Source organism: Sus scrofa, chromosome 6, assembly GCF_054392235.1.
Source record: "Sus scrofa isolate SSC_HxYL_T2T_F1_AM1 chromosome 6, Sscrofa_HxYL_maternal_Yorkshire_Landrace_v2.0, whole genome shotgun sequence".
NCBI classification, from domain to species: domain Eukaryota; kingdom Metazoa; phylum Chordata; class Mammalia; order Artiodactyla; family Suidae; genus Sus; species Sus scrofa.
The window spans coordinates 28,114,873-28,129,456 of NC_139388.1; the positions used below are offsets into that span (position 1 = coordinate 28,114,873).

A 14,584-nucleotide genomic window follows, 5' to 3' on the forward strand; every position below is an offset into this window, starting at 1 on the left:
TCTTTCTTTTGCTTTTTAGGGCTGCACCGGAGGCATAGGGAAGTTCCTAGGCTAGGGGTCAAATCAGAGCTACAGCCTGGGGTCAAATCAGAGCTACAGCCTGCACCACAGCCACACCAGATCCGAGCCATATCTGTGACCTACACCACAGCTCATGGCAATTCTAGGTCCTTAACCCACTGGGCAAGGCCAGGGATCGAACCCTCGTCCTCATGGGTACTAGTCGGATTCGTTTCCACTGAGCCATGATGGCAGCTCCTAAATAGACCTCTTCTAATCACTACCCTCACACCCTAGTACTACTTATATGTGTCAGAGAGGGAGAGCCTCGGTTACCAACATTTGGGAAGTTTCCCGATTCAGTGACCTGGGCCTCTGAAGGTCCCTGAGAAGCTGTATTATCAATGCATTTGGCAAATTTCTTGGAAGGTATGTTCTGTGCAGGCATTATGATAGGACATATGTAATTTTACAGGGTCAAATATGTTTCAGCTTGTTCACAGTCTATAGGCTAGATGAGGTATGTGTGTAGCAGTCAAAACAAGGTTCCTAAGAGGGGCAATTGTTCCTAACAGGGATCTGTTGGGACACGGTTTATTATTAGGATTTCATCACCTGCTAAAGTAACTCACTCTGTAAGAAGTTTCTGACTGGCCATGAGTTGTTATAACGAATTACCTTAAGCAACCTAAGAGTCCATCAACAGAGGATGGATAAAGAAGATGTGGTGTATATATATACACAATGGAATATTACTCAGCCATAAAAAATGAAATAATGCCATCTGCAGCAACATGGATGGACCTAGAGATTATCACACTAAATGAAGTAAGCCATACAAAGACAAATATCCTATGATATCACTTATATGTGGAATCTAAAAAGAAAAGATACAAATGAACTTATTAACAAACTAGAAATAGATCCAAAGACACAGAAAACAAATTCACCATTACCATAAGACAGAGAAAGACAAATATCATATGATATTGCTTACACACAGAATGGTTACCGAAGGGGAGGGGTAGACAAGAATAAATTAGGAGACTGGGATTAAAATATATGCACCACTGTGTATAAAATGGATAACCAAAAAAAGGATTCACCATATAGCACAGGAAACTATACTCGATATTTTGTAATAACCTATAAAGGAGGAGAATGTAAAAAATGAATGTGTGGGAGTTCCCGTCATGGCGCAGTGGTTAACGAATCTGACTAGGAACCATGAGGTTGCAGGTTCGATCCCTGGCCTTGCTCAGTGGGTTAAGGATCTGGCATTGCTGTGAGCTGTGGTGTAGGTTGAAGACTTGGCTCGGATCCCACGTTGCTGTGGCTCTGGTGTAGGCTGGCAGCTACAGCTCCGATTGGACTCCTAACCTGGGAACCTCCATATGCCGCGGGAGCAGCCCTAGAAAAGACAAAAAAAAAAAAAAAAAAAAAGAATGTGTGTGTTTTATATATACATACATATATATACCATTTACCGTACACTGAAACTAACTCTAACTCAACATTGTAAATCAACTATATTTCAATATTAAAAAAAAAAAAAGAGGCACCGTTCTCCTCCCTAAACTATTTAGGATAAATCTCTGCAGAAAGTGGAGCCAGCACTGAATGAAGTTGAGAAGGTGGGTCATTCTTGTAGGAGAAATGGCAGGGGACATCAGGATGATGGCAGCACCCAGACAGAGGTGCTCCTTGGGGTGCTACTCTTACAAAAACCAACACGCATGTTGACAGTAAATCTTGAAGAGAACATAGTATGGAAACACTGGAACACAGATATGGAGTGGGAGAAAGCTGGGGGAAATATCAAAGAGAAAGGGTACAATCCAGACCCTGGAAGCCCCACGGGGCAATAGGGAGCCATGACAGATTATTGAGGAGAGCAGGGTGCAGTGAGGATGGAGGGCGGGCAGAGGCAGAAGGGAAGGGGAACCTTGGCAATTCTCAGCTGCAGCTCTGAAGCCCCATGACTGATTTTTCCTACCAATCCCTGTGCATTGAGTCTGACAGATCTGACGTGGGTTTTTTAAATTAACATTGACAAAACTGTGAACTTCATTCACTTAATCTCCATTAAAGTCTGTGAGGATGATGCATTGACTTTTTAAACAAAACTAAAAAGAAAAAAAAAAAAAAAAGCTCTGAAAATAGATTCTCAAAACTTGCCTGTCATTCACAGCTCATCTGAGAAGACCAACCCAATACTGCTTTTAGAGGTTAATAATGAATATTAAGCAACTTTTCCTCCTCTACCGGTTGCCTGGCAGATGAATGATATTTTCACGGATAATCTGACCCTCTTGCAGCTTATCATCAAAATGTGGGTGTGGGTTTATAAACTGAAGGATAATCATAAGTAAAACGCTAACGTCTGTAGCTCTTTGCATGGTTCCTGGTCTTCACACACGTGATGTGGTTGGACTTCACAAGCCCTGTGTGGAGTCAGCCTAATAGAGACTCAGAGGGCTTGAAAGGCAGGCCTCAACCCCAGGCAGCTTCACTCAAAACCCTTTGCTCTTTCCACAGAACCATGGTGCTGCTTCTGTTTGAACAAATGCTACCACCATGTGTGAGAAGAAACATGACACGAAGCCAGAGGATACAACATCCAAGCTGAAAAGCCCGGCCAGAATGAGACAGAATGCCGACTTCCCACAAAGCCAAAGCGCGCGTGGGCCCCCTTGGACCCGATGACCTTATTCTGGGTCCAGAAATGCTGAAATGGAAGCTACCAGCAGAGAAGAGGCCTGGATCGTCTGGAAAATGTAGCTGGTGTGAATGCAATTGCCGTTTCCTAAACTGTGAGGCGTCACGGACTATTTCACAACTGGTTCAATCCCAGCATCAAAGATTATCATGCAAACTTGGGCCAAAAGAGCAGATCCCACCACGTGCCCTGCCCTGGCCCATTCCAGACCAGCAGGACTAGGGGAAGGAGGGAGGCTGGAGCTCTCCTGCTAGGTACTAAAGCAGTGAGCTCTGAGATGAGCTCTTTAAAACTCTCTTTCTGTTCCAATCAAAATGTCATTCTTCAGCCGGGTTAATTGGACTCACAGGCACCTATGGCCACAGAGACCTTTGCCATTAGCATGCACATGGTACCCATCATGCAGGCACAGAAAGTGCAAGCCTACTGGCCACAGCCATGCAAAAGCACCCCTATTCTACTGGGGAAATGGTACCCCCCAGTCAGTTACGAAATATGTGGGATCTGAGGGAGGAGGAACCAACAGGTTTGGAAGCAGCCATGTGCCAGGCACTGTGCTGGGCTCTTAAAAATATTTTCTCACTGCTTTCTCATGAACACTGTGCCAAGTTGTTATAAAACCCCATTGCACAGAAAAAGAAACTGAGGCTCCAAGAGTGTAATCAATCCCCGCCTTGGTCACACAGTGCCCCGATCATCTACAGGTTAAAAACCACTCATTTGTGACATCTAGAGTATGTCATGACAAGGACCCTGCCCACATGGCTAGCACACCTATAATGTTAAACCCAAGTCCACCTTCTCCAAAAATATGTTCCAGTATTTGTTGAAGGATCCAAAACACAGCAGCCAAATAAGAGAATTTGACTATCTCTACTGTACCATACCACACCCTTTATGATAGGATAAACAGCAAGGAAAAAGGATCTCAACTAGAATGAGGGGAAGAAAGAACCAATTGGGATAACTGGACAAACTTGATGAACCCAAAGATATTCTCAATATCACTCACCTGGATCCAGACTGCCCTGGGAGAATTATTCCCAAGAAAGTGACCACACAATCTGAAATGTGTCTAGGGTTCTGACATCTCTTGGAAAATATGGCCCCAGGGAGACCATAAGGAGCAGAGACGCTGCCCACTTCCCCAGGCCACACATCCACACATGCCATGCTCAGCAGTGCCTTTTTTTTTTTTTTTTTTGTCTTTTTAGGGCCTCAGTGGCATATGGAGGTTCCCACGTTAGTGGTCAAATTGGAGTTGCAGCTGCTGGCCTACACCACAGCCACAGCAATGCCAGATCTGAACTGTGTCTGTGACCTACACCACAGCTCATGGCAACACCCAGATCCTTAACTGACTGAGCGAGGCCAGGAATCAAACCTGTGTCTTCATGGATACTAATCAGATTTATATATGCTGAGACACAATGGGAACTCCCTCAGCAGTGCTCTTACTGTGGGAGCTGCTCTCCTCTTCTGCCCCTGACCCTCCAGAACAGAAGCAGTGACATTTCAAGGCTGACCCCTCCCCTGCTCCACTTCCCACCACAGATGGCTGTGACTTGAATCCTATGCCAGGGCCAGCCTCCAGGTACCACACTGAGAACCACTGCACAGAAAGCTGAGCATCCAACTTCAAGGATGAGTCATAGGCCCAGAAGGAAACTTATTAGCCCTTAGAAGCCCAGAGCTGACTTGGCCAGTATGGATGGTGGTGGAGCTGGTGTGGACAGAGTGATGCTTCAGCTGGTGTTTTGGTACAGGTCAATGTTTCATGGAAGACTCAGTCCCGATTTCATCATCTTCCTCTCCACACCAACAGCCTTTGTCCTGGGGGACATTATCATGCACAGAGCTGACTCAGCCAACCGCTGTCGGGGGTTATGAGTGTTGAATGACAATGGAAAAGACCACTTACCTTCACATCTCCGCCTCCAGCAATGTCTAGCTGTGGCTCCTTGATCAATATGCTTCTTCCCTTGGTGCTTCAGTTTCTCATCTGTAAAATAGGGATTGTTATGAGATTTAATGAGAAAATCCATCCAAAGCATTTACGCTGTGTTTAGCATTTTAGTGACCATTTTCACCTCCACAGCAGCTGCCATACCCTGGATCTTAAGGTCACCCAGAAAGTTTCTGGCTCTGAAATCTTAAAATCTAATATCTGACAATAGCTTATTTCTTCTCAGCTCCAATAATCACCTTCCATCTTTTATCTGACCTTATCATGATGTCCAGGCCCATCACCACCCTGCTCAATCCTTCCCTATATCACATTGCTACAACCCATTGCTTCAATCATTCTCTGGGTCCATGTTCTGGAGCACCTCTTCCACTCCCAGAAGAATTAAACCTTGGGTCAAACAAACTATTGGCCCCAGGTGCTGCCCCACTGTGGCCCTCCTCAGGCTGGAGCTCAAGACCCAGCCATGCCCTATCCTGGGCCCCATCCAGCCACAGCATCACACACCATAATTTGTAGGCCCCTTCCATCACTTGAAGGAGATCTGCTCCACTGGCCTCAAGCCCCCAGCCCCATAGCAGAGCACTTGGCTTCCTACTTCTGAGTGGTAATAGAGGGACTAGTAAACTCCCTCAAAGTTTTATTTCAGGGAAGGAAAGATTGGAGGAAAATGTGTCAGCTTCTAACAAAGCATCATTTGGGTGTCTTGCCCACCAGTTATCACTTCAATATTCTGTCCTTCTAGGCTTCCCTTCAAAGACCTTTTACCCTCAGCTTATCAATATGTCCAGGCTTCCTATACCTTAAAAAGCTAAGAAAAATCTCCCTCTACCCTCTCTCTCCTTCTAGCACCCTGACACAGACAAGTTTCTCCAAAGAATTGTTTACACTCCTCACTCTTCTCCTTCAATTTCTGCTCGCCGTGCAGGCTGGTTTCCATGAAATTACTCTAAGAAGGTCCATAATAAATGTGTAGCTGCATTTGACCCCCTTCTCCCATCTAATAATTTAAAGTTTCATCAACTCTGACTGTACCTGCTTAATAGTTTTTAAATCCTTCCCAACCCCCAAACTCCCACTCTCAGTGGTATGTTCTGGACTCCCAAATTCATCCAGAGATATCTAATTCATAAACACCCAATCCAGCCTCTACTCCATGCTAAAGATAGAAAATAAGGCTGCTACTCTCCTAACTCACCATTCTATATGATTCTGACCGCCTCTTGGGGCAAAATCCACTCTTCTCTGTATGGTGTACAAGGAAGGCCCTGTATGATCTCTAGCAGCAAGCATGGCCCCCAAGAGGACTAACAGAACTGGGATGACAGGGAATCTAAATGGACATGATCCCCCCTCAATCATTTCATTTCCCTCTTTTGAAAAAAAATACACTTAGTAGGAAAGAAAAGTTAAAATTTTTTTTTCAGAGGAAATTCATCAAATGTGTCCCAAATTAGAACACTTTTACAGCAGAATGGAAATGTCCCTTTTAGGAACAAATTTTATGTGGTTATTTCTTGAGCTGATTCTCCCATGAAAGAAGGTTCCACCTAATGGAGAAGATGACGGTTACTTCTGTATGACCTGGATGTTACTTTGTTTGATACTTGCAAATCCAGGAGCAAAGTCTCCTTCCTCCTGCCCACTTCATGCTCAACTGTTTGTTCCAACTTTCAACACTCAAATTCTGGCATTCTGACCTAGAGAGGTGGGGCAGTCATAACTATCGTCCTTTCCAGATGAGAATCTTGAAATTCTAAAAAGAAAGGGGACTTTCCTTAGGTCCCATGTCCCATGTCTGTAGCAAAGTTGGTACCAAAACCTGGTCTCTTGTCACTGTAATGTCGCGTGTCTGCCCATAGGAGCCCAGGGTCCACATGGTCCAATATGAGAAGCCTCTTGAGACCTGGGCCATGTGCATGTCAGCTGTGATGGATACAGAGCCTGGAGCCCACAGGCAGCCAAACGGATATGTGATAAGAGGAAAAAGAAGAGGAGATGGTAGAGGAGCCTCCACAGAAGAGAAGGAAAAGGATGTCTTCAGCACAGGGATGGAAGGAAAGAGGAAGCAGGAGCACTGAGTCCCAAGCCCCTGCTCTTACTTAAGAAGCACTAAGTTCCTCTCTGAGCCAGAAAGTGTTTTCCCTCTGAAAACATGCCAATGATATAAATCAAAGATGGTACAAATGGATGGGAAATTTACCATGCTCTTGGATTAGAAGAATCAATATTGTCAAAATGGAAAATCAACAAGGACCTACCATATAGCACAGAGAACTACACTCAATATTTTGTAATAACCTACAATGGAAGAGAATGTAAAAGAAGAATATATATATATATATATATATATATATATATATATATATATATATAGAGAGAGAGAGAGAGAGAGAGAGAGAGAGGAGAGAGAGAGAGAGAGAGAAGAATATATATATATATAGAGAGAAAAGAATATATATATTCTTCACACACACACTTTAGTGGACAATTGAAACTAACATGACATTGTAAATAAACATATTTTGATAACAATTTAAAATTTAAAAATTTAAAAAATATCATCAAAATGACTATACTACTCAAGGCAATCTATAGATTCAATGTTCAATGCAATCCCTATAAATTTACCAATGACATTTTTCACAGAACTAGAAAAAATATTTTAAAATTTTTATGGAAACATAAAAGACCCTGAATAGCCAAAGAAATATTGAAGAAGAAAAAAATGGGACTGGCAGAATCAGGCTCCCTGACCTCAAACTATCCCACAAAGCAACAGTAATCAAAACAGTATGGTACCAGCACCCAAAAAACCATATAGATCAGTGGGAAAGAATAGAAAGCCCAGAAGTAAACCCAGGCACCTTTGGTCCATTAATCTATGACAAAGGAGGCAAGAACATACAGCAAAGGAAAGATAATCTCTTCAATAGGTGGTGTTGGGAAAACTGAACAGCTACATAAAAGAGAATGAAATCAGAACATTCTCTAATACCATACACAAAAATAAACTCCAAATGGGTTAAAGACCTAAACATAAGGCCAGATACTATAAAACTCCTAGAGTAAAACACTGGCAGGATACTCTTTGACATAAATCACAGAAGTGTCTTGTTGATCCACCTCCTAGAATAATGACAATGAAAACAGCAATAAACCAAGTGGACCCAATTAAACTGAAAAGCATCTACACAGCAAGGAAACCATTTTAAAAAATGAAAAGACAACTCACAGAATGGGAGAAAATATTTGCAAATGAAGTGACCAAAAAGGGATTAATCTCCAAAATATACAAACAACTCATGGAGCTTTATATCGAAAAAAAAAACAAAACAAAACAAAAACCGAAAACCTAATCAAAAAATGGGCTAAAGATCTAAATAGGCGTTTCTCTAAGATGACATACAGGTGGCAAAAATAATAAAACATTAAAATATGTTCAACATCACTAATTATTAGAGAAATGCAAATCAAAACTATAACGACGTGTCACCTTACACCAGTCAGAACGGCCATCATCAAAAAGCCTACAAGCAATACATGCTAGAGCTGGTGGGCAGAAAAGGGAACACTTCTACTCTATTGGTGGGAATGTAAATTGATGCAACCACCATGGAGGACAGTTATGGAGGTTTCTTAAAAAACTGAATATACAACTACTATATGATCCAGCAATCTCACATCTGGGAGAAAATCATAATTTTAAAACATACATGCACCCAAATGTTCATTGCAGCACTATTTACAATAGCAAAGAAATGGAAACAACCTAAATGTCCTTTGACAGAAAAATGGACAAAGATGATGTAGTACATATACACAATGAAATATTATTTAGTCATAAAAAGAATGAAATAATACCATTTTCAGCAACAGGGACAGACCTAGAGATTATCATAATGAGTGAAGTGAATCAGACAAATATCATATGATGTCACTTATATGTGGCATCTAATAAAAAATAATACAAAAGAACTTATTTAAAAAATAGAAACAAACTCACAGATTCCAAAGCCAATCTTATGGTTACCATAGATGAATCCATTGGGAAGAGTGAAGAATAGGGATAGTGGGAATAACATATACACACCATAAAATATATGATTAACAAGAACCTACGTCATAGCATGGGAAAATCTACTCAATAGTTTTTAATAAACTGTATGAGAAAAAAAGGATGGATATATGTATATGCATGATGGATTAATTTTGCCATACACCTGAAACTAACACAACATTGGAAATCAATTACACTTCAATAAAATTAAATTTTATTTTATGTAATTTTTTTTCTTTTTAGGGTCGCCCCCACAGCGTATGGAGGTTCCCAGGCTAGGGGTCGAGTTGGAGCTGCAGCCACTGGCCTACCCATGGCTACAACATCGCAGGATCCGAGCCACATCTGTGACCTACATCACAGCTCACAGCAATACCAGATCTTCAACCCACTGAGCAAGGCCAGGGATTGAACCTGCATTCCCCTGGATGCTTGTCAGATTCATTTCCACTGAGCCATGATGGGAACTCCAAAATTAAATTTTAAAAAGAAGAAAATAAAAGTGTTTTCCCCAAACCATTTGGCCCAGCCCTAGAATATCAAGCAGAAGGCAAGCAGATAGCCACTCTGTGTGATTTTTCACCCCACCATCTTTCTACTGACCCAGTTATCAATTCCACATCACCCCAGGCCTCTGGGGACCCAGTCAGCTCCGGGGTAAATGACTCCCAACAGCCTGCAGCTCAGCATGGATCTTCCTCCCTTGCTAACAAACACACATGCACATGCACACGTGCACACACACGCACACACACACACACTCAGCACAACATGGTTTTCCTCAACCATGGTCTTGGAGTCAATGAATGAATAGATTGTCCATCCAGTCACTCAACTCAAGCTGAGGAGTCAACTGCAGTCCTGCTTTCCAAATAGCCCACAGAGCCACACCTGTCCAAGCCCCATGAGACCGGCCCTTCACTCCAATCCCCACACTCCCCCTGCGTGCCTTACCTGGCTCATGTCTCCCAGTCTCCATCCGCCCTCCCCATAAGCATTCCACTGCATAACCCCACTGCTTACTCTCCTCAGTTCCACTGTCCACAATAAATCCCAAGCTCCCCATCACACACAACCCTGAATCCCAGTCCTTCAGCATGTATCACCGAAGGCCAATCATGCAGGAAATCATCTACTCAACAAATATTTATTGAGAATCTACTCCATGCCAGGCACAGTTCTGAGCATTTGGGATAAACCAGAAACAATGACTCCTGCTTCCATGCAGCTTATATTCCAATTGATGGAGAAAGCAATACTTAAGAATCATAATTAGTATGCATATGATACAGTATGTTCAGAGGTAGCATACTGTGGATAAGAGAATGGAGGATGGAAAAAAGAAACCCAGAGAGGAATGTGGGGAGTTACAAGTATCAACTGGGTGGTCAGAATCACCCTAACAATGAGCAGATGACGTTAGAGCAAAGACTTGAAGGAGGCAGGGTTGTGAGTCTCAAGGATTAGGGCAAGCCCAGGCCAGGCAGTGGGAGGAGCCTCGGCAAAGGCCCTGAGTAGGAACATACCTGCTGTGTGGGGTAAACAGCATAGAGGCCAGTGTGGGCAAAAGAAAGTAAGGTAGAGGGAGAGGAGGGGAGATGCCAGCAGAGGGGGTTAAGGGGGTCAGAGTATGCCTGCCACTCCCTGCCCTGCACCTCACAAGTCTTTTCTCTAGTGCGTCACTGTCACAATTCTCCACGCAGACTGGGTGTTCTCATGTCTCAGCACTGTGCCTATGTTCTGATGCTATCCTTGACCAACCACCAACCCTCCTGCCCTGCACAGAGCTCTGACCAGCCATCCTGTATGCTCCCATTCTCCTTGACCATAAAGTCCTTATGTCACAAAACACACTGAAATGTCATCACCCAGCTCCCTGCCTACCTCACCCACTGGACTGAGCTCTTCCAAGACAGAAATCCTATCATCTCATTCCCGCCTTTCCCCCAGGAAGCACCACATGGCTGGCTACAGGGGAGGGTGGGCAGCAGAAGGGTAGGAGAAAGGGTAGTTGGAAAATACTGTTTTGCCTGAAAATGGAGATTATTTTGGTCAAACACACATTTAACCTCTTTGAGACTCAGGTGTCCTGGCTATAAAATGAATTGACAATGGTGGCTCCACCTGCGTTCCAAAGTTATTATGTGGGTCAAAAAAGGTGGGTAAGACACGCCTTACAGTGGGACTAGCCAGGTGCAAAGGGTCACCATCACTGTTCCCACTGCTGTTTCCTAGAAAATCCTTTGTGCTCCTGGTTCCAATATGCCCCAGTCGTGTGTCTTTTCAGTTCCCATGGAGGCCAGGCTTATCCTCTGGGGGCAAGGATTACCTTGTGTTGCATGGGATTTGTTTCCAAAATGGAGCAGAGGGAGCCTGCCTTCCTGTGGAGAAGAGCCCCTGAGTGATGAATTAGGAGGGTCCTTCTATTGACTCATCCACCCTTCTGTCCCGCCAGGTCTGGCCAGTACTGACTGTCCAAGCCATGCTTGCCCTAAGAACACCAGCAACCCCTCCTTCTCCTCAGTGCTACCCCCTCAAATTGTCAAAAAGGCCCTGTGATATATAGAGCTCCCACATGCCACAAGGTAAGTGTTTAAATCTTTTATAAGACAGTCAATGGCCTTTATAAACCCTCAGACAAGAATTACACTGTGTCTGAGATGGGGCTGAAAGTCAATGGGAAATTGATCCTGTCTAGCGGGTGCTGTTTCAAGGAGGAGACTTGCCGGCCACCTTCGGGACAAAACGTGCCATTTCCCATGTGCCCCCAGGGCATGGCATGTCATGTGCTGAGAATACTAAGACTCTGAGGCCCATTTCTGGGCAGAGGCCCCCACAGCCACAAGCTCCTATCACAGGAGGACCCCGAAGGGCATCAAATAGCACCAGGAATGATTAGGAAGTGTGTTTACCTTCCCAGGAATTGATGCCAGGACCACTCTGATGCCATCGCCTGCACCCTAGGCAGAAAGCCAAAGGATGATAAATGGCCATTGATTCACCAGCAACCATAAGGGGTGAGACATACCTACAATTACTCCCCTTTGCTAATGACCCCATTAGCCATTGGATCAAACACAGTTAGAGGGCATGATGACACTGTAGTTATTTCTCTGCCAAAACCCATTGGCCCAACTCCGACTATCTGCCAGGGCACATCAAAGTGGGTAGCCAAGACCCCCTGTTTGGGATTAGGGCAGCCCAAGTGTCTCCCCACACACAGGCCTGGTCACATCAAGGATGACTCCCATGTCAGGTGAATGGATAGACTTTGGCAGGTAAGTCAAACAGCCCCCATCCTGGTGGGGGAAGGGCAGTGGAAAAAGCACCCAGTTTGGAGTCAGACAGACCTGGAAATTTGGGGGTTTTGGGGTTTTTTTGTTGTTTGGTGTTTTCCTTTTTAGAGCTGCACTCACGGCATAGGGAGGTTCCCAGGCCAGGGGTCTAATCCAAGCTATAGCTGCTGGCCTACACCACAGCCACAGCAACGCAGATCTGAGCCATGTCTGCAACCTACACCACAGTTCATGGCAACACCGGATCCTTAACCCACTGAGCAAGGCCAAGGATCTAACCCGAAACCTCATGGTTCCTAGTCAGATTCCTTTCCCGCTGTGCCACAATGGGAACTCCAAACCTGGAATTTGAAGCCTGATTTGATGACTTCCTAACCAAGGCACCTCTCAAAAATCTTTACCTGCCTGGGAGCCAGTTGCTTCCGGCATAACCTGGGGATGGTGATGGGGATTCTGTCTGGTGGGGCTGCCTAGAGGATGAAACGTGATGGCACATGCCACATGTGGGGCACAGAGCAGGCACTCAGTGGCTCTCAGCTGTGCTCACCATCCAGCACTGGACCCAGAACTGAGAAAGCAGAAAGGGCCCTCTCCCGGAAGCAGGTGGCCCAGAGTCAAGCAATGACAATGGCAACTCAGCCTTACACCCTGACCAGGAGCCAGATACAGGAGCCAGCGCTCACCATACATCATCTCCATCCTTTATTGTCCTGTTTACAGGTAAGACCACTGGAGCCCAAGGATTTTTGAGAGGTCAATTCATCCAAAGGGAGCAACCCCCAAGGATAGGTTTATTGCACGTATAGTCTGCACCAGACACCCTCCAAGGGACCTGGCTGTGAGGCTGAGCAAGACAGACACCACTCCAAGGTCAGGCTTAAGGCAGAGCCCAGACTAGAATCAAGACCTCCTCCTGGGTCTTTCTCTGCCCCCTATCCCTTTCTGTTTGCCCCCATAGGGAGCATTCTTCAGAGAATCAGTGCCCACCTACCCTCAGCTTATTTTAGATGAGGTTGTATTTCCCAAGGCCACATGGTAAGTGGAGAAAGGAGCTAAAATCTGGAAATAAGGCTGGTGGAATTTCAGGTCAGGGCTGCTCGTCTTCTGGAACTCTGCACTTTATCCCCGTGTCAGCCAGATCTACAGGAATTCAGCAAGCCACCTCACACCGTGGACCATGGGAGGTGAGGGTCTCTGTGCCCCTGAACTATTCAGAAAGATTCACACAGCCCACTGGTGAAGCAGCTCCGTCAGGCTGTGATAAAGGCTTGGAAGGGAACAGCACATCAGCTGCTCCCCTTCTTGGCTAAGTAATACCATTGGTACTAGATGGTCAGGTGTCTTTGAACTGAAAAGAACTTTATTTGAAAACCCTTCAGGGTGCCAGAGAGATGGTCTTTTTCCACATCAGCAGTCTACCCAAGGCAGGCTCGGCAAAGAAGAACAAATATCACCAGCTGCTCCAGACAGTGGGGGCCAGGAGCAGTGTGGTGGTGGGATTATGAAGAATGAGGTCAGGCAGAGGAGGACAGCAAAGAAGAGCCTCCCTGCTGTCAGACAGTCACAGCAAACACTTGCGAGCCATTGGAAATTCAGCTCTTAATCCTGCCCAGTGAGAAATACCTGGCGTGGCCTGATGGGGTGAAACAGCACAGACTTTGGCCAAGAGCCAATTAGCCACTCACATAAGAAGATGATGTGAGAGGCTTGGAGCTCAGCCTCAGCCTTTCCTACCTGGAAAATGGGTATAAAGCAAAGACCCAAGTGCTTCAAGGTAAGGTTTCCATGCTGCCATAAAACTGAACAGCCCAACCTATATACTTCTATTTATTATACAGTGATTGAGTGTCACCTGCATACCAGCACCATGTCAGGGGCTGGGGAATTGGCTCTGCGCAAGATAGGCTGCTTCCTGCCCATCATGGAACTTGAAATTTATTATGGAAAACACACTTGGAAGAACACAATTATAAGAAGGATGGTGGTGGTGGCCTTTTGTGCCTACGAGGCCATGAGAAGAGGTGAAAGGGACTATGGATGTGGCAGTGGAGCATCTAAGGGGCTGGAGATGTGACCAGCATGGTAAGGAGACTGGTTAAATGCAGGAGAGTTAGGCAAATAAATAACTATATTGAGGATAATGGAAGCCAGATTGCTGATGGTCAGAAAAAGGGTTTACAGACATAGAAAGGGAGATCAGAACTGGAGGTACTGAGGAGTTCCCACTGTGGCTCGGGGGTTAAGAAGCCAACATAGTGTCCATAAGGATGCAGTTTTTATCCTGGCCTCGCTCAGTGGGTTAAAGATCCAGCGTTTCCATAAGCAATGGTGTAGGTGGTAGGTGGTTTGAGCATTGCTGTAGCTATGGCTCAGGCCAGCAGCTGCAGCTCCAATTCAACCCCTAGCTTTGGAACTTCCATATGCTGCCAATGTGGCTGTAAAAAAAAAAAAAAACAAAAAAAAAAACAAAAAACAAACAAACAAAAAAAAACGATGGTATTGAGGTTCTGAATTGAGACTGAAGGTGGTGGCATATTTTAAAA

The 14,584-nt window shown here is 44.8% G+C and overlaps 1 long non-coding RNA gene across 7 annotated transcripts in view; it reads right to left on the reverse strand.

The window, feature by feature from the left end:
* Positions 1–14,584, reverse strand: part of LOC102162742 (uncharacterized) — a 651,142-nt gene that overhangs the window by 248,566 nt on the left and 387,992 nt on the right. For all 7 annotated transcript variants that reach the window (XR_014805828.1, XR_014805824.1, XR_014805823.1 and 4 more), the window contains one exon: positions 4,641–4,721. This is a non-coding gene — a long non-coding RNA (uncharacterized LOC102162742). The remainder of the gene's footprint in view (positions 1–4,640; positions 4,722–14,584) is intronic.